The sequence below is a fragment of the Stegostoma tigrinum genome, chromosome 7 (assembly GCF_030684315.1).
Source record: "Stegostoma tigrinum isolate sSteTig4 chromosome 7, sSteTig4.hap1, whole genome shotgun sequence".
NCBI classification, from domain to species: Eukaryota; Metazoa; Chordata; class Chondrichthyes; order Orectolobiformes; family Stegostomatidae; genus Stegostoma; species Stegostoma tigrinum.
The window spans coordinates 105,830,686-105,851,163 of NC_081360.1; the positions used below are offsets into that span (position 1 = coordinate 105,830,686).

A 20,478-nucleotide genomic window follows, 5' to 3' on the forward strand; every position below is an offset into this window, starting at 1 on the left:
CTGCCCTCTGGGCAATTGGGGAAGGGCAACAAATGCTGGCCTAGCCAGTGACACAAATATCCCATAAAAGATCAACGTCAGTCACTATCTTGGGATCTGTCCCTCTCTGTCTCTCTCCCTGTTCAGGGATTTTTCTCCAGCTACCTTGGGATTCCTCTGCTTTAGTTCTCTTTATGTATCCCAAAGTTTCTCTTAATCACCCCTGAAATTTATCGTTTATCTATCCTGGGATTTCTCTCTCTCTCTCTCTCTCTCTCTGCTGGTACTTTTCCTTCATTCCTGGGATTTTTCCTCTCTCCATCCCTACCGCTTCTCTTGGGTGAGTTCTCTCTCCGTCACTCTCTAGCCAATGATTTCACATTGTCTTTATCCCAGGATTTCTATCTCATTCCCTCTCTATATATATTTATATATCCCTGGATTTCACACTCCCTTTAATCTGCGATTTCTTTCTCTGTCTCCCTATCCTATGTTTCTTTTCTCTATCCCAAGATTTTTCTTCAACTTTATACAGGGGTTCCTCTCGATCTTAATCCCATAATTTCTATTTCTCTCCACTTTCTATCACATGTTTTCACTCTCACTCTGTACTGAGATTTCTCTCTCTATCTCAGGAATTCTCTCTTGCTCTCTGTCTCCTGTGATTACACTTTCGGGTTATCCTGAGATTTCACTCTCAAGCCTGGGACTTTTTTCTCACTCTCTCTATTCAGGGATTCCTCTTCCTCGCTTTCTCTTTCCCAGGATTTCTGTCTCTCTTTATCCCATCCCTTGGAGCAGGAGTTGCCCATTCATCCCATCAATGTGTTCCAATATGTTCAGTGACCCAACTCAACATTCTGTTCCCACTTTCTCACCATATCATTGGGATGCACAGTACGGGAAAAGGCCCTTTCATCCATCAATTCTGCACCTATCACATAAAAAGCCACCTAACTATTCTAAGAGGTAGCAAGAACCACTGATGCTGGAGTGAGAGATAACACAGTGTGGCTCCTGAAACAGTTATCCAATCAGTGTCACTATCTTGCCCTATTTCCATAGGCCTCTAAAGAATAAAGAACAAAGAAAATTCTCTTTTCTCAATTTCAAAAGTCTCTTGCTCCCATTGAAACACTGAAACTTAGAAACTTGGAGCAGGAGTTGCCCATTCATCCCATCAATGTGTTCCAATATGTTCAGTGACCCAACTCAACATTCTGTTCCCACTTTCTCACCATATCATTGGGATGCACAGTACGGGAAAAGGCCCTTTCATCCATCAATTCTGCACCTATCACATAAAAAGCCACCTAACTATTCTAAGAGGTAGCAAGAACCACTGATGCTGGAGTGAGAGATAACACAGTGTGGAGTTGGAGGAAAACAGCAAGCCAGGCAGCATCAGAGGAGCGGGAGAATCAACGTTTTAGGTCAGGATTTACTGAGGAAGGGTCCAAACATGAAACGTCAACTTTCCTGCTCCTCCGATGCTACCTGGCCTACTGTGTCCCTCCAGCTCCACGCTGCATTACCTAACTATTCTAATACCATTTTTCCAGTGCTTGAGCCAGAGGCCATAAGCCTTGGCATTACTTGTGAACATTTAAGTACTTAGAATCGCGGCATCATGGAAAATTACAGAAAAGAAGGAAGCTATTCGACCCAACGTGTTTGTCCTGGCTCCTGAAACAGTTATCCAATCAGTGTCACTATCCTGCCCTATTTCCATAGGCCTCTAAAGAATAAAGAACAAAGAAAATTACAGCACAGGAACAGGCTCTTCGGCCCTCTAAGCCTGTACTGATCCAGATCTTCTATCTAAACCTGTCGCCTACTTTCCAAGGATCTGTATCCCTCTGCTCCCTGCTCATTCATGTATCTGTCTAGATACATCTTAAATGACACTATCGTGCCCGCCTCTCCCACCTCCGCTGGCAACGCGTTCCAGGCACCCACCACCCTCTGTGTAAAGAACTTTCCACGCATATCTCCCTTAAACTTTTCCCCTCTCACCTTGAAATCATGACCTCTAGTAATTGAGTCCCCCACTCTGGAGAAAAGCTTCTGGCTATCCACCCTGTCTATACCTCTCATGATTTTGTAGACCTCAATCAGGTCCCCCCTCAATCTGCATCTTTCTAATGAAAATAATCCTAATCTACTCAACCTCTCTTTATAGCTAACGCCCTCTGTACCAGGTGACATCCTGGTGAACCTCCTCTGCACCCTCTCCAAAGCATCCACATCCTTTTGGTAATGTGGCGACCAGAACTGCACACAGTACTCCAAATGTGGCCGAACCAAAGTCCTATACAACAGTAACATGACCTGCCAACTCTTGTACTCAATACCCCGTCCGATGAAGGAAAACATGCCGTATGCCTTCTTGACTACAACCCTTTCAAATATATATCCAGCTCCTTTTGAAACCTCCTGTGGAATCCACCTCCCCAACTCTCCCAGGCAGCACATTCCAAATCCTAACAACTGTCTGAGCAAAGCGGTTTCTCCTCATCTCACTCCGAGCCCTCTCACTGATAATCTTGAAAATGTAACCCCTGGCATACAAAACCAGTCAAAACACGATATCCTTCTTTACCCTGTCAATACTGTTCATAATTTTGAACACTTCAGTCAGGTCACCTCTTAATCTTCTCTGCTCCAATGAGAATAAGCCCAATCTCTCTCATTTTTCCTTGTATCTAAAATCCCTCATTCCTGGTAAATCTCCTTTGAAGTCTCTACAGGGTTTTAACATCCTTCATTAAACAAGGTGCACTGACTGAACACAATACTCCAAATGTGGTCTGACCAATGATTCGCTGAGGTGTAGTATCGCTTCCTGGCTTTTATACTCTTATGCCACTATTTATAAACCCAAGAATCCTTTAAACTTCTTAACAACTATTTCAACTTGCCCGGCTACCCTCAGAGCATCAGTGAACCCAGAGGTCCCTCTGTTCCTGCACTCCCAACAAAGTTGTACCATTGAGTCTGTACTGTCTCTCTGTGTTTCTTCTACCAAAATGCATTATCTCATGTCTCTCTGCACTGAAATTCATCTGCCAGCTGTCTGCCCATTTGGCCAACTTGTCAATGTCCCTCTGAAACCACTCAGCATCACCCTCACAATTCACTGTTCTCCGTAACTCAGTATCGCCTGCAAGTTTAGAGACTTTTTCCCCAACACCCCTCCTCCAAATCATTTATATCAATCAGATAAAGTAAGCGTCTCAACCCTGATCCTTGGTGAATGCCACTTTCAACTTCTCTCCAATCTGAGAAATGTCCCTCTATACCTACCCTCTGTTTTTGATCCTTCAGCCAACTTCTATTCCGTGCTGTCGAGGACCCACCAATCCCAAACATTTCCCATTTGCTAACCAACCCGCTGTGTGGCACAGTATCACGTGCTTTCTGAACGTGCAAATACACAACACCCCCAGCACCCTCACCCACTGACTGTGCCACCTCGTCAGAGGGCTCCATTAAATTAGTCCGGCATGACCTGCCCGTGACAAAGCCACGCTGACTGGCTGGTATTAAGTTATTTTTCCCTAATTGTTTATTTATCTTATCCAATAGTGTGGGCTCCATTGGTTTTCCCAATATTGATGTCAAGCTGTCAGCTCTGTCATTTCCCAGGTTATCCTTTGTCCCTTTCTGAAACAACAGAGTCCCATTCACAACTTTCCAGGCCCCCGAATAATCCTGTGTTCAGAGAGGCCTGGAAAATTTCTGTCAATGGCTCCGTGATTTGTTCCCTTCCATCTCTCAGTAATGCATCCTATCAGGATGCATCCCACCTGGGCCGGGTGGCTTCTCCACCTGGACAGCTGCCTGACATTTTAGCACCAATTCTTTATCTGTCACTATCCCCCTCAACACCTACATTTGCAGCTGGGTCAGTGTCACTATTTTCTAATTGGGTAAAGATAGAAGCAAAGTGTTCATTGAGTCTCTCTGCCACACCTTTTGCTTCAATGATCAGCTAACCCTGCTCATTCCTTATGGGCCCTACTCTATCCTTCACTTGAAGAACATTTTACTCTGTGTTTTAGTGCAGGCTGCCATCATTTCCTCATGTTTTCTCCTAGTCTTACACATTCCAGCCTTCGCCTCTCTCCTGCATTTCAGGTACTCTGCCTGTTTTCTTTGCTGTTATTATTCCCGTATGTATCATCTGCCTCCAGCTTCTTCATCATTCTCTCATCAATATCTTTAGTCATCCAGGGTACTACTGCTTTTGATACCGTATTTACTTCTCATGGGTATGTACCAAGCTGGCTCCCTATCTATCCATGCTCTTGAAATTCTCCCATTTTTCACCCATTGTTTTATCCAGCTGCATGTGTTTCCAATCAACATGATCCTGTTTAATTTGTAGACCCCTAAAATCTGTCCCGTTCCAATCTCGGATCTTAATCATTGACTGATTTGTATTCTTTACCAACTCAACATTGAACCTTATTAAGTTATGATCACTATTCCCCACTCTGACATTCTCCATTGCCTCATTTTCTAAGACCAAATCCAACACAGCTCTCTCCCTGGTCACACTGGAAATGTGCTGTTCCAGAAAGTTCTTCCGCACACATTGTAGGAATTTGGCTTTTGTCCAGTCTACCCCATGGTAACTGAAATCACCAACTATCAAAACTTTTCTGATGAAGGGTCTAGGCCCGAAATGTCAGCTTTTCTGCTCCTAAGATGCTGCTTGGCCTGCTGTGTTCATCCAGCCCCACACTTTGTTATCAAAACCCAACAAATCTTGTGAGTTTCCATAATCTGCCAACAAAGGATGGTTTCTCTTCCACCCTTACAGGCAGTGAGTTCCAGATTCTCACCACCCTCTTGGTGAAAGGGTTTTCCCGTATCACTCTTAACCTCCTGCCCCTTCCCTTCAATCCCTGACCCCTGGTCACTGATCCCTATGAACAATAATGGCACATGCCAAGAACAACAACAGCATTGATATGACGCCTCTGGTCTCCTCAATCCTGCCTTGATGCATCGATAGAGACACTCAACTTAACTCACTTCAGGTCCATTAACTACTCCAATAACTCCCTCCCTCCACCACTTGCAATCCCTTACCCTCTGGTGTTTCACACTGACTGCCTGCCATCCAGTACGAGATACATAGGTATTACCTTCAATTAAATATTGGGAGACTGAAGCCATTATCTTCTGCCCATCATGAAGTCCTTTACTACTCACTGTTACTCTATCCATTACTCACAACCATGGTATTGGATTTGACCCTGAGAACAAGACCCATCCATCATACCCTCTGTAACATGGTTCATCTCCAACCTTGTGTCAGTTGATCCGCTACAGAAACCCTCATTCATGTCTTTTGTTACTTGCTGATCTGGCTATTTCAACACAGCGCTGACTGGCCTCCCAAACTCTAACCTCTGTCCATCACAAGCCACCCAAACCTGCTTCTAACTCACACCAAGATTCCCTGTCACCTCTGTGCTGGGTAGATCGTGACTTAGAAATACCTCAATTTAACATTTTTCCTTCTTCTTTTATTTTCTTCTCTATCCATCCTGGAATTTCTCTCACTCTCTCTCTCGCTCTACAACAGAATTTCTCTGTCTCTCAATACTGGGACTTTTCTCTCTATATATATCCCAGGATTACTCTCTATTTATATAAAACTGTATTTTTTTTTCTCTCTCTCTATCCTGTGATTTCTCGCTCTCTCATAATTTCTCCCTTTCTCTCTATCCTGTGATTTCTCCTTCTCTCTATCCTGTGATTTCTCTTTTTCTCTCATAATTTCTCCCTCTTTCGCTATCCTGTGATTTCTCTTTCTCTCTATTTCAATTTTTTAAAATCTCTTTCTCTATCCCGGGAATTCTCTCTCTCTGTCTTGTGGATTTCTCTCACTTCCTCTAGACCATGTTTTCTTTCTCTCTTATTCTCTGTATCCTGCTTTTTCTTCTCTCTCTCTCTTTCTGTCTATCCTGGTATCCAGCTTCATCTCAAAACAGAACATGCAACATGGCCTGGAACACGACATTCTGGCTCTATGTAGCCGGCGATGTCGGAGGAGAGATCGGGGTAGCACAGTGGCTCAGTAGTTACCAGTCCTACCTCACAACATCAGGAACCTCAGTTCAGTTCCAGTGTTGACCGTCTGCGTGGAGTTTGCACATTCTCCCCGTGTCTGCGTGGGTTTCCTCCGGGTTTCCTCCCACAGTCCAAAGGTGCGCAGGCTGGGTAGCTTGGCTGTGGGAAATTGCCCAGAGTGTTCAGGCTGGGGAATGCAGGGGTAGGGTAAGGGGTGGGTTTGAGTGGGCTGCTCTTCAGTGGATGATTGTGGGCTCAATGAGCCAAATGGTCTGCTTCCACACCATATGGATTCTATGAAGATTGTTTTTCTCTAACCAGATGATTTCTCTCTCTTTCTTGATCCTGTGATTGCACTCTCTCTCTATCCTAATTTTTTTGCTCGCTCTATCCCAGGATTTCTCTCCCTCCCTTCCTGATGATTTTTCTCTCACACTTTCCCAGGATTTCTCTTTCTTTACCTACGATTTCAGTCTCCATCCTAATAATTTTTCATTTCTCTCTATCCTGGGATTTATCTCCCTCTATCCGATTTTTTTCTCTCCTTTTCCCCCCTACATCCTGGGATTTCTCTGTCTGTATCCCATGACTCTATTTCTTTGCCATGATTTTCTCTCTCTCTTTCCTAGGGCTCTCTCTCTCTCTCTCTCTGTCTCTCCCTACTGTATGATATCCCTCCCTCTCTCTATTCTGTGACTTTTCTCTCTCTTTCCCAAGTTTATTTTGCTCTCTATCCTGGAATTTCGCTCAGTGTCTCAATCCTGGTGATTTGTCTTTCCCTCCACCCCGGGATTTTTCTGTCTCTTTGAGCCAGGATTTCTCTATTTCTCTGTCCTGAGATTTCTCACTCTCTCTATCCTGGAAATTCTCTCGTTCTCTGCCGGGATTTTGTGCCCTCACTCTATCCCAATGATTTCCAACTCCCTGCATCCTGGGAATTATCTCTCTCGATGCCAGGATTTACCCCTCTCTCTCTCTATCCTGGGATATTTTTTCTACGTCTATCTCATGATTTCTCTCTCTGTGCTGATGATTTTCATCTCACTCTTTCTATCCCTGGATTGGGTCGATATTTTACCTTATTCCTTGATTTTTTTTTCCCGAGGATTCGTCGCTCCCGTTGCCGCGCACGTTCCTTCTGGGCGCGGTCCCGAGTGCATCGGGAGCGCGCCCTGGTCCTGATGCAGCGGCTACGCGGGGTCGCGCAAACTCCGCATCCGCAGAAACTGCAAATCCCGATCCTTGTGCATTGACAGCCTGATGCCCCAGGGTATCCATCCTAGTATCCTCTGCATCCCTATATTCCTATAACCCATTATCCCGGTATTCCAGTACCGTCTATCCTTGTATTCCTGTATCCCACTATCCATGCTATCCCTGTTATCCCTATATATCCCACTAACCCTATATTCTAATTCTCTCTTTGTGTGCCCCACTTTCCCTGGAACCCAATGCCCCTCTATCCCTATATCCCATTATCCCTGTATCTAAAAACCGCTCTATCCTTATGTCTGACTATCCCTGTATCTCATTGCCCTCTCTCCCCCATCAGTGGAATTTTCCTCTGTTAATTCAATGGCCTGAAAAGTGGGACATTGATCTTTATTTCAAAGGAAATAGAAGAGTGAAGCTGTGGAATTCCTTACTACAGAGGGCCATCAAAGCTGGGTCATTCAGTATCTTCAAGGCTGAGATAAATTTTTAATCAGTAACGGAATTGGGGGTGTATGGGGAAAAGGCACAAAACTGGGCTATCAGATCAGCCATGATCCCATTGCATCACAAAGTGAGCTCAGTAGATTGAATGACCTACTTCTGCCCAGACGTTTTATCCCTCTATCCTTATATCTAACTATCCCTGTATTACAATTACCCCCATTCCTCTATCCCTATATCTCACTATCCCAGTAAGCAGTTTCCCTCTCACCCTCATACCCTAAACTTCTCTATCCTTGCATCCCAATGCTTCTCTATCCCACTATCTCTATACCCCTGTGTTCCTCTACCTCCTCTATCACGTTATTTAAAGTCATAGAGGTTTACAGTATAGAAACCGGCCCTTTGGCCAAACTTGTCCATGCTGCCAAGTTTTCTCAATTGTGGAGAGATGATGGCCTGGTGGCATTATCCCTGTACTGTTAATCCAGAGACCCAGATAATAATCTGGGGACCAGGGTTCAAATCCCACCATGGCAGATGGTGGAATTTGAATTCAATAAAAATATTTGGATTTAAGAATCTAATGTTGACCATTAATCCATTGTCAATTGTCAGGAAAACCCATCTGGTTCACTAATGTCCTTTAGGGAAGGAAACTGCCATCCTTACCTGGTCTGGTTTCCATGTGACTCCAGACCCACAGCAATGTGGTTGACTCTTAACTGCCCTCTGGGCAATTAGGGATGGGCAATAAATGCTGTCTGGCCTGTGATAACCTCATCCCCTTAATGGATAAAGAGGAAAAAAATTGCCTGTGTTTGGTCCACATCCTGTTTAAATATTACTTAAATGACAAAATTGTACTCATTTTCACCAGTATCTCTGGTAACCTGTTGAAGACATTGAACACCCTCTGTGTGAACAAACTGCCCCTCTGGACCCTTTTGTATCTCTCCCCTCCCACTTTAAACCTATGCCCTCTATTCTTAGACTCCCCTACTATGGGGAAATGCTGTTGGCTACTTCCCTTATCTGCACCTCTCATGATTTTATATACCTTGATAAGGTCATCCCTCAGTCTCCTGCACTCCAGAAAAAAAACTCCCAGCCTATCCAACCTCTCCCTATAACTCAAATCTTTCAGTCCCGGCAGCATCCTGGCAAATCTTTTCTGCACCCTTTCAAATTCAATAATGTCCTTTCTTATGTTAGGGTGGCCAGAACTGCACACAATGCTCTAAAAGTGGCCTCACTAACATCTTGTAGAGCTGTAACATGATGTCCCAACTCTATGCTCGGTGCCCTGAACGGTGAAAGAAAGCATACCAAAAGCCATCTTCGCCACACTGCCTGTCTGTGATTCCACTTTCAAGGCTCTATGAACCTGTACCCCTAAATCTATTGGGGAGTTTTGTCTAAGTTTAAAAAGACAAGCTCCTATCTTGATGGAATCAGAATAGTGGAAATGACCACCCAAAAGACTAAAGGAACACACAGATGTAAACAAAACACACGCACTAGTTCCTGAATGTTACTTCTCTCAAATGACTAGAGAGAAAAAAATGAAATCACTACAGCTACAGAAATTCTTGCAAGATAATAATTGAAATCCTTCAGACACGCAGAAAATCCATACATGGCTTGTTCAAATTCAAAGCTCCAAACTCAAAAAAAATGTTAATATATAGATTCGGTGATCGGGAATGAATGAAAGGAAAAGGGAAAGTGTGCTATTGGGGAGCAAGTAGAGATGACCTAGAGGAAGTTAAGCAAGAGGATGGACGGAATGCGAAAAGGAGGTGAGGAGAGGACATTAGAGGAATTTGATGAGTAGGTGGAAGAAGTTGATGTGGGAAGTGAGTGTTTCGGTTGTGAGTGGAGGAGGAAAAGAATAGAAGAGAGGAGATAAAGAGTGAAGTGGGAGAGGAGAAAGAATGGGGAAAGGGAAGGAAAAATGGAGTTGATTTGGAGTGAAGGGTGAGGGGGGAGTGGCCTCCTATGTAACTCCAGGATGGGGTGTTCAAAATGAAGGCAGTCACTGAGATGCTGCAGGACACTCGGAGGGAGCAGGAAATGAATAGTAAGAGCCCATTGTTGAAATCAGTATCGATGACCTAGGCAGAAAGAGGATGCGGTCCGACTGAGAGAGTTTACGGAGCTTGCAGAGAACTGGAGAACCAAAACATCTCCACATTGCTCCAATAGCGATTGAGTATGAGAATAAAAGCTCGAGCTGTTAGACACAGCACTGCAGAGGTGGGACAGGAGAGAACGTGATCGATTGTTTTGCGGGGAGGACTGGATTGGGTGAGGCCTCAATGGAGGTGGAACCAATAATCTTGCAGTAGATTTTGATGGTGCTGAAACTCAAAGTCAATTGGCCTGGTTAAGATGGGAACAACGGCACAACATCGGGGGGGCGAAGGGCCTGTACTGTGCTGTAATTTCTATGTTCTAGGAGATTCAAAATGGGCAGAAGAAATGAAATTGGAAAGGAGAAAATTAGGAAGAGTATGTAGAAAGTAGAGGAATAAAAGTTAGAAAATAGACAAGAGAGCTTGGCAGTGTTACAGGGATAAACTTCAACGTAAGTGAGTATTTGAGAATTAAACGAGTGGGCGGGAATTTGGCAGATGGAATACGATGTGAGAATATGGGAACTTCTCCACTTTGCCGTGGAAAAAAGAAGAAAGCAAGCTGCTTAATTTACCCGGAACATAGGAAGACTGTCATGATTATTAGAGGTCAGTCATGTCATCTCCAGGACATCTCTGCAGGAGATCCTCAGGGTAGTGTCCTAGGCCCAATCATCTTCAGCTGCTTCAGCAATGACCTTCCCTCCATCAGAAGGTCAGAAGTGGGGATGTTCACCGATGATTGCACAATGTTCAGCACCATATGTCACTCCTCAGATACTGAAACAGTCCTTTTTAGAATTAGGAAGGCTAAAAGGGGCCGTGAACGGCCTTTAGCAGACAAGGTCAAGGAGAATCCCAAGGCTTTTGATGCATACATTAGAAGAAAGAAGGTAGCAAGGAAAGAGTAGGCCCGATCAAGGGCAAAGGAGAGAAGTTACGCATGGAGCCACAAGAAGTGGAGGGGATCCTTAATGGGTACTTTGTATTGGTTTTCACCAAGGAGAAGGATGTGAATGACATTGAGGTCAGGGATGAGTGTGTGAATACTGCAGAGAATGTCAGTGTATTAAAGGAGGAAGTTTTGGGTATCCTAAATTGCATTAAAGTAGACAAATCTCAGGGCCAGATGGGATCTATCCCAGATTCGGTGCCCCCCTCCACCCACACATCAATGAATACTGGTCACGTTTGGACGTTGAACAGTTTTTCCACTGCCTCCATGCTAATTTCTTCAACCATGAGCCTAACCTTCCCTCTACTGACCCCTTCTCCCACCTCCAATACATCCCCTCCTCCTGGACACCACCCCAAGGCTTCCTACCCTTCCACAACCTCTTCATCTCCTACTGCCGTCGAGACATCAATCGCTTCAACCTCTCCACCCCTCTCACCCACTCCAACCTCTCCCCCGCAGAACGTGCAGCCCTCCACTCCCTCCGCTCCAACCCCAACCTCACCATCAAACCCGCAGACAAGGGAGGCGTAGGTGTAGTATGGCGCACTGACCTCTACATCGCCAAGGCCAGGCGCGAACTCTCAGACACCTCCTCCTACCGCCCCCTTGATCATGACCCCACCCCCAAGCACGAAACCATCATCTCCCAAACCATCCACAACCTCATCAATTCAGGTGACCTCCCATCCACAGCCTCCAACCTCATTGTTCCCCAACCCCGCATCGCCTGCTTCTATCTCCTTCCCAAAATCCACAAACCTGCCTGCCCTGGTAGATCCATTGTCCCCACCTGCTCCTGCCCCACCGAACTCATCTCTACCTATCTGGACTCCATTTTCTCCCCTTTGGTCCAGGAACTCCCTACCTACATCTGTGACACCTCCCATGCCCTCCACCTCCTCCAGAACTTCCAATTCCTCAGTCCCCAACACCTCATTTTCACCATGGACATCCAGTCCCCATACACCTGCATTCCCCATGCAGATGGCCTAAAGGCCCTCTGCTTCTTCCTGTCCCGCAGGCCTGACCAGTCACCCTCCACTGACACCCCCATCCACTTAGCCAAACTCATCCTCACCCTCAACAACTTCTCCTTCAATTGATCAAGCAGCTGAAGATGGTTGGGCCGAGGACACTACCCTGAGGAACTCCTGCGGAGATGTCCTGGAGATGACATGACTGACCTCTAACAATCACAACAGTCTTCCTATGTTCCAGGTAGCCATGGCTACCCGCATGGGCCCAAGCTATGCCTGCCTTATTGTGGATTACATGGAACAATCCCTCTTCTGTACCTACACTGGCCCCAAACCCCACCTCTTCCTCTGTTACATTGATGACTGTATCGGCGCCACCTTGTGCTCCCACGAGGAGCTTGAGCAGTTCATCTGCTTCACCAATACCTTCCACCCCAACTTCAAGTTCACCTGGACCATCTCTGATACCTCTCTCTCTTTCCTGGACCTCTCTGTCTCCATCGTGGGCAACCACCTAGAAACCGATACCCATCCACCAACGCCCACAGCTGCCCAGATACACCTCTTCCCACCCACGTTCCCACAAAAATTCCATCCCCTATTCCCTATTCATTCGCTTCCTCCGCATCTGCTCCCAGGATGAAGCATTCCACTCCTGTACATCTCAGATGTCCTCGTTTTTCAAGGACCGCAACATCCCCCCCCCCTCAGTGGTCGAGAACACCCTCAACCATGTCTCTCACATTTCCCGCAGCACATCCCTCACACCCCTCCCCCACAATAACCGCCAAAACAGAATCCCCCTCGTCCTCACATACCACCCCACCAACCTCTGGATACCAGGCATCATCCTCCGATACTTCCGCCATCTACAATCTGACCCCACCACCAAAGGCATTTTTCCCTTCCCACCCTTATCTGTCTTCTGGAGGGACCTCTCTCTCCGTGACTCCCTCGTCATCTCCACACTTCCCTCCTGCCCCACCACACCCAGCACTTTCCCCTGCAACCGCAGGAAGTGCTACACCTGCCCCCACACCTCCTCCCTCACCCCTATCCCAGGCCCCAAGATGACTTTCCACATCAAGCAGATGTTCACCTGCACATCTGCTAACGTGACATACTGTATCCGCTGTACCCGGTGTGGCTTCCTCTACATTGGGGAAACCAAGCAGAGGCTTGGGGACCGCTTTGCAGAATACCTCCACTGGGTTCGCAATAAACAACTGCACCTCCCAGTTGCGAAACATTTCAACTCCCTCTCCCACTCCTCAGACAACATGTCCATGCTGGGCCTCCTGCAGTGCCACAACGATACCCACCGCCCCCCACCCCCCCCCCCCCCCCGAAGATTGCAGGAACAGCATCTCATATTCCGCTTGGGAACCCTGCAGCCCAGTGGTATCAATGTGGACTTCACAAGCTTCAAAATCTCCCCTTCCCCCTACTGCATCCCAAAACTGGCCCAGCTCGTCCCTCCCTAACCTGTCCTTCCTCCCACCGATCCTCCTCTCACACCTCAAGCCCATCCCCATCTCCTACCTACTAACCTCATCCTGTCCCCTTGACCTGTCCGTCCTCCCTGGACTGACCTAACCCTTCCCTACCTCCCCACCTATACACTCCTCTCCACCTATCTTCTCCTCTATCCATCTTCTATCCACCTCCCCCTCTCTCCCTATTTATTTCAGAATCCCCTTCCCCTCCCCCATTTCTGAAGAAGGGTCTCGGCCCAAAATGCCAGCCTTCCTGCTCCTATGATGTTCCTTGGCCTGCTGAGTTCATCCAGCTCTACACCTTGCTATGTCAGATTCTCCCGCATCTGCAGTTCCTACCATCTTGGATACAAAGCTGGCTTGACCATAGAAGGCAGAGGGTTGCAGTGGAATGGTGTTTTTCAGAATGGAGACTGGTAACTAGTGGTGTTCAACGGGGATCAGTCTGAGATCTTCTGTTGTCTGTACTATATCTAAACGATCTGGAGGAAAATGTGGGTGGTCTGCTCAGCAAGTTTGCTGATGACACGAAGATTGGTGGAGTTGCTGACAGTGCCAACGATTGTGAAAGGATACGATAGGATATCGATAGGTTGGCAACTAGGGCACAGAAATGGCAGATGGAGTTCAATCCAGGCAAATGCGAGGTGATGCATTTTGGAAGATCCAATTCAAGAGTGAACTCTACGGAAAATGGAAAAGCCCTGGAGAATATTGATGCACAGAGGGATCTCGGCGTTCAGGTCCATTGTACCCTGAAGGTGGCAACGCAGGTGGATAGAGCGGTCAAGAAGGCATATGGCATGCTTTCATACATTGGGCGGGGTATTGAGTACAAGAGTTGGCAGTTCATGTTACAGTTGTATAGGACTTTGGTTCGGCCACATTTGGAGTACTGTGTCCAGTTCTGGTCGCCACATTACCAAAAGGATGTGGATGCTTTGGAGAGGATGCAGAGGAGGTTCACCAGGATGTTGCCTGGTATGGAGGGTGCTAGCTATGAAGAGAGGTTGAGTAGATTAGGATTATTTTCATTAGAAAGATGGAGATTGAGGGGGGACCTGATTGAGGTCTACAAAATCATGAGGGGTATAGACAGGGTGGATAGCAAGAAGCTTTCTCCCAGAGTGGGGGACTCAGTTACTAGGGGTCATGATTTCAAGGTGAGAGGAGGAAAGTTTAAGGGAGATATGCGTGGAAAGTTCTTTATGCAGAGTGTGGTGGGTGCCTGGAACGCGTTGCCCACGGAGGTGGTAGAGGTGGGCATGATAGCGTCATTTAAGATATATCTGGACAGATACATGAATGGACAGGGAGCAGAGGGATACAGATCCTTGGAAAATAAGCGACAGGTTTAGATCGAGAATCTGGATTGGTGCAGGCTTGGAGGGCCGAAGGGCCAGTTCCTGTGCTGTAATTTTCTTTGTTTTTTTGTTCTTTGTTCTATATGTGAGGCAATGCATTTTGGAGGATCAAATTTAGGTGTGAATTATACTGTTAATGGCAGAACTCTTCAGAACACTAACATTCAGACAGGTCTGGGTGTGCAGGTCCACAGTTCCCTAAAAATGGCAACACTGGTGACCAGAGTGATTCAGAAGGCAGAACAAAGAACAAAGAACAAAGAAACCCTTGGCCCTCCAAGCCTGTGCCAATCAAGATCCTCTGTCTAACCTGTCATCTATGTTCTAACGGCCTGTGTACATTTGCTCCCTGCCCATCCATGTACCTGTCCAAATATATCTTAAAAGACGCTAACGTGTCTGCGTCTACCACCTCTGCTGGCAACATGTTCCAGGCACCCACCACCCTCTGTGTAAAGAACTTTCCACTCATATCTCCCTTAAACTTTCCTCCTCTCACTTTGAACTCATGACCCCCAGTAATTGAGTCCCCCACTCTGGGAGAAAGCTTCTTGCTATCCACCCTGTCTATACTCCTCATGATTTTGTAGACCTCAATCAGGTCCCCCCTCAATCTCCCTCTTTCTAATGAAAATAATCCTAATCTATTCAACCTCTCTTCATAACATGGTGTGGAGCTGGATGAACACTGCAGGCCACGCAGCATCTCAGGAGCACAAAAGCTTGGCCTGCAGTGTTCATCCAGCTCCAGCCTACTGGCATTCCTCTCTACATCCAGGGAATAAAGCAGTGGAGCAGAGAGTGTAGGTTGACATGTGGAAGGATTAGAGTTTCAGTATAACAGAGATCTGGCTGGGGGAGGGGCAGGGATAGCAACTCAAATCCTGATCATGGAATTTTCAGCTCAGCCAGGGGGATGGAGTAAAGGATGAAGACGTCTATGTGCATTAAACAAATAGTTTCAGCTGTGAGGAGGAGGGGTTTGGGAGAAGAATATAAAATGAAGACAATAGGCTATACTGAATAGTGAAACAAATGACAGGGCACAGTCCCAGCCCCCAGAAAACCTCAGAGGGTGATAGAAGAGCAAAATATCACCGAACCCCTGGGCACAACAGAAATATTACAGTGGTAACAATTAGAATTTCAACTTAATACCAACTCAGACCGGATTCATCCGAAAGGCACATGGGGAGCAGATGTTTAAAAATGTATTCAGGTAAATTATTTTAGTCATTACGTAACAAAACTAATAAAAGTTTTTCTGACCAGCCAATCGCCTATCCAAGCTGATAAAGTTCATCCAAGATCCAGGTCTTACCTTGTATTGGCCCCTTGTGCAGCAAACTTATCAAACGCCTTCTCGAAGCCCAGATATCCTACATCAACAGGATTCTTATTACCCACACTGGTTGCTACATCTTCAAAGAACTCTATTAAATTAGTTCAACATGATTTACATTTTATAAAACCATGCTGAATCTTTGGTAAAACAAGGTGTGGAGCTGGAGGAGCACAGCAGGCCAAGCAGCATCAGAGGAGCTGGAAGGCTGACGTTTCGGGCCTAATCTGACCCAAAACATCAAACTTTCCTGCTCCTCTGATGCTGCTTGGCCTGCTGTGTTCATCCAGCTCCACACCGTGTTATCTCAGCTCTGCACTGACTGCATTTCAGTTGGGAGCAATTGAGTGTCTCCTTAAACACTTGCCACTGTTTATCAGCTATCCTGCCATTCAGTGTTCCTGACCAGTGCACAAGGAAATCTGACTTCATGCCCTATGATTACACTTGCTTAACTCCAGGTTTCTAGTATAGACTCTTGGGGATCCAGTTTCTAATCCCCCAACTGATTTTGAAATTTAAGCATGCTATGACCACTCTTTCCTAAAGCATCATAGGGTTAAAGAATCGCAGAATTTTACAGTGAAAAGGATGGGCTCCTGAAAGAGCTGCCCAGCTGCCAGTCGCGAACCATTTTAACTCCACCTTCCATTCCTCAGACGGCATGTCCATCATGGGCCTCCTGCAGTGTCACAATGATGCCACCCGAAGGTTGCAGGAACAGCAACTCATATTCCGCTTGGGAACCCTGCAGCCTAATGGTATCAATGTGGACTTCACCAGTTTCAAAATCTCCCCTTCCCCCACCACATCCCAAAACCAGCCCGGTTCGTCCCCTCCCCCCACTGCACCACACAACCAGCCCAGTTCTTCCCCTCCACCCACTGCATCCCAAAACCAGCCCAGCCTGTCTCTGCCTCCCTAACTTGTTCTTCCTCTCACCCATCCCTTCCTCCCACCTCAAGCCACACCTCCATTTCCTACATACTACCTCATCCCGCCTCCTTGACCTGTCCGTCTTCCCTGGACTGACCTATCCCCTCCCTACCGCCCCACCTAAACTCTCCTCTCCACCTATCTTCTTTTCTCTCCATCTTCGGTCCGCTTCCCCCTCTCTCCCTATTTATTCCAGAACCCTCACCCCATCCCCCTCTCTGATGAAGGGTCTAGGCCCGAAACGTCAGCTTCTGTGCTCCTGAGATGCTGCTGGGCCTGCTGTGTTCATCCAGCTCCACACTTTGTTATCTTGGATTCTCCAGCATCTGCAGTTCTCACTATCACTGCCCAGCTAGTCCTGTTCACCTGCCCTATCTCCGCAGCCCTCTAAATCAATCCCTTTCAAATATATATCCTGCTCTTTTTTGATACCTACAACAGAAACAGGCTTCGCTACTCTTCCAGAGAGTGCATTCCAAATCCTAACAACCTCAAATACTTTACAATCAGATCTTGAATTGATCCCAACTCACTACACAACAGCAAATCCAAATTAGCCTGTGCCCTGGTTGGTTCCACAACATATTGCTCCAAGAAACAATTTCTAATGCACTCTACAAACTCTCCCTCGAGGCTACCATTGTCACTCTAATTTATCTGGTCTATATGAATATTAAAATCATCCATGATTATTGTTGTACCTTTCCTACAAGCCCCTGGTTTACAGTGTGCCCGACAGCAGGATTACCCTTTGGGGATCTATAGATTACTCTCATCCAGGGATTTCTTTCCCTCGTTGTTCTTATCTCTCCCCAGACTGATTCTCTGTTTTCATCTCCAGTGCAGATATAATTTCTCACTACAGCGCTGACCTCTCTCTTTACTAAAAGAGCTATACCACCTCCTTTCCCTTTCTGCTTTTCTTTCTGACACACTGAGCACCTTGGGTATACAATTCCCAAATGTTGTCTCTTTGCAGCCATGTATCAGTAACTGCCATCACATCATACCTGCTTGTTTCTATTTGCGCTGTTAACTCAGATACAAAGCAATAAGTGTGTTCTATTGTCATTTTTTTTGTCTTACACAGTTCCTAGGTACAATATGACATTCACACATTCTGCCCTGTCTTTTATCCCTGACCACAATCAGACTCATACTAGCCTGTACAACCACTTTCTCCTTTACTTTTAATTTTCCTTGTAGCTGAGCTCCCCAGTCGTTAGTTTAAAGCCGTGTCCTAGTCCTACGATTCACCAGGAAACTGGTCCCAGCATCATTCAGGTGGTGCCCATCCCATTGGGACATCTCCCTCCTTCCCCAGTGCTGGGGCCAAAGTCCCATAAATTCAAACCCATTGCTCCACACCAACCCTTCAGCCACATGTTTACCCCTTTAACCTTGTTGACCCTGTGTCATGGCTCAGGTAGTCATCTGGCAATTATTATCTTTTTGATTCTGCTTTCTCATTTAGCGTCTAAGTGCTCATGTTCTCAGCTGAACCATCTCTTCATTCTGCTCTATATTGCTGGCACCTACATGGACCACGGCAACAGGATCCTTCCCATCTCACTCAAGTACCTCTGCAACCCAAGTGAGATATCCTACAGGGAACGGGGTCTTTCGGACTCTCGATCTTTAGTAATATATGTTGGGTAATCGATGCTGTTAAAGTTTTAAGAGAGGTCCCTGCTCTTCTTCAAATCGTGGCCATGGATTAAGACGGCAAACTGAGCATCAGTGTAATGGCCCACTGCCAATCCTCCAGCTATGGGACAATGGTGAACTTGTGGTAATGCCACGGGGTGACGATAGTTAATGTTCTGCGAAACAAGGCTCCAAAGAAAGGTCGAGATAACAAACTGTGGAGCTGGATGAACACAACAGGCCAAGTAGCATCTCAGGAGCACAAAAGCTGCTGTTCTGGGCTAGGCCCTTCATCAGAAAAGAAGGGTCTAGGCCCGAAGCGTCAGCTTTTGTGCTCCTGAGATGCTGCTTGGCCTGCTGTGTTCATTCAGCTCCACACCTTGTTACCTCAGATTCTCCAGAATCTTCAGTTCCCAATATCTTTCTCCAAAGAAAGGTCACTGCATTCAATACACTAACTCTGTTTTTCTCCCCACAGATGCTGCCAGACCTGCTGAGTTTCTCCAGCGTTGTCTGCGTTTGTTTCAAATTTATTCACAGCACCTTGAATGGGATGGGCCAGAGTGTTTAATGGAAAAAAATAGTGTCTTTTGAACTTGGTGGAATGTGATTTGAATTTGTTTGTACCCTTAGGCTGTGTGCTTGACGTTGAATGTATTTTGTTATGACGAGAGTGTGGGATACTGAGCCCATTGAATCAGCTCTATCATTCATACAAACAGAAAATAGGTGCAGAAGTAGGCCATTTGGCCCTTCGAGCATACTGCGCCATTCAAAAAACAGTGCAGCACAGAAATGGCACTTTGGCCCACCAAGACTGCACCCTGACATATGATGCCTATCTAACCTAAAAATCTTTTGCCTTATTCTGTACCTATCCCACTATTTGCTGCCTGTTCCTATATTTGTCAAGATGCTTCTTGAACATTGCTATTGTATCTGTTTCTACCACCTCTCTGGTAGAGCATCTCTTTTAAACTTACCCTGTTTTACCTTAAACCTATGTGTCCAGTAATTGATATTTCTACCCTGGGAAAAAGACTCTGGCTCTCCATTCTATCCATAAATCTCATATTTTTATAAATTTCTATCAGGTCGCTCCTCAGCCTCCAGCGTTCCAGTGAAAACAAACCAAGCTTGTTCAACCTCTCCTCATAGCTAATACCCTCCAAACCAGGCAACTTGCTGGTAAACCGTTTCTGTCCCCTCTCCAAAATCTCCACATCCCTCTGGTAGAGTGGTGACAAAAAATATGCCAAATGTGGCCTAACTAAAGTTCTGTACAGCTGTAACATGGCTTTCAAGTTTTTACACTCGATGCCCAAACAGCCAAAGGCAAGCATACTGTATGCCTTCCTGACCACCTTATCCACTTGTGCTGTCATTTTCAGGGAGCTGTGGACCTGTGCACCTAGATCCCTCTGTATGTTGATGTGACTAAAGGTTCTACCATTTACTGCATATTTCCCTCCTGCATTACATCTTCCAAAATGCATCACCTCACATTTGTCTGAATTAAGTTCCATTTGCCAATTTTCCATCCAAGTCTCCAGCCGATGTATATCCTGCTGTATCCTTTGGCAATCCTCCTCACCATCCACAGCTCCCCCAATCCTTATGTCATTCACAAACTTACTCATCAACCTGCCCACATTCTCCTCTGAATTATTTTTATGCATTACAAACAGCAGGGGTCCCAGCAGTAATCCCGCAGAACACCAATAGGCGCAGAGCACCACTAGGCACAGATCCCCAGTCTTCCACTGCTACTTTCTGTCTTTTAACAGACATTTTTGCAGCATCCTTAGACACGGGTGAGGTCCTGGAGGACTGGAGACTTGCTAATGTTGTCCCCTTGTTTAAGAAGGGGAGCAGGGATAATCCAGGTAATTATCGAC

General features: G+C 46.1%; 1 protein-coding gene across 2 annotated transcripts in view; it reads right to left on the reverse strand.

Moving 5' to 3' along the window:
• The window catches only part of LOC125454307 (SPRY domain-containing protein 3-like), a 559,019-nt gene extending 551,798 nt beyond the window's left edge, over nucleotides 1-7,221 (reverse strand). Inside the window, exon 1 of one of the 2 annotated variants that reach the window (XM_059647616.1) lies at nucleotides 7,145-7,221. The gene's annotated coding sequence lies outside the window, so the exon portion shown is untranslated. The remainder of the gene's footprint in view (nucleotides 1-7,144) is intronic. The other variant, XM_059647617.1, reaches the window with a different exon arrangement.
• Nucleotides 7,222-20,478: the final 13,257 nt, after the last annotated feature.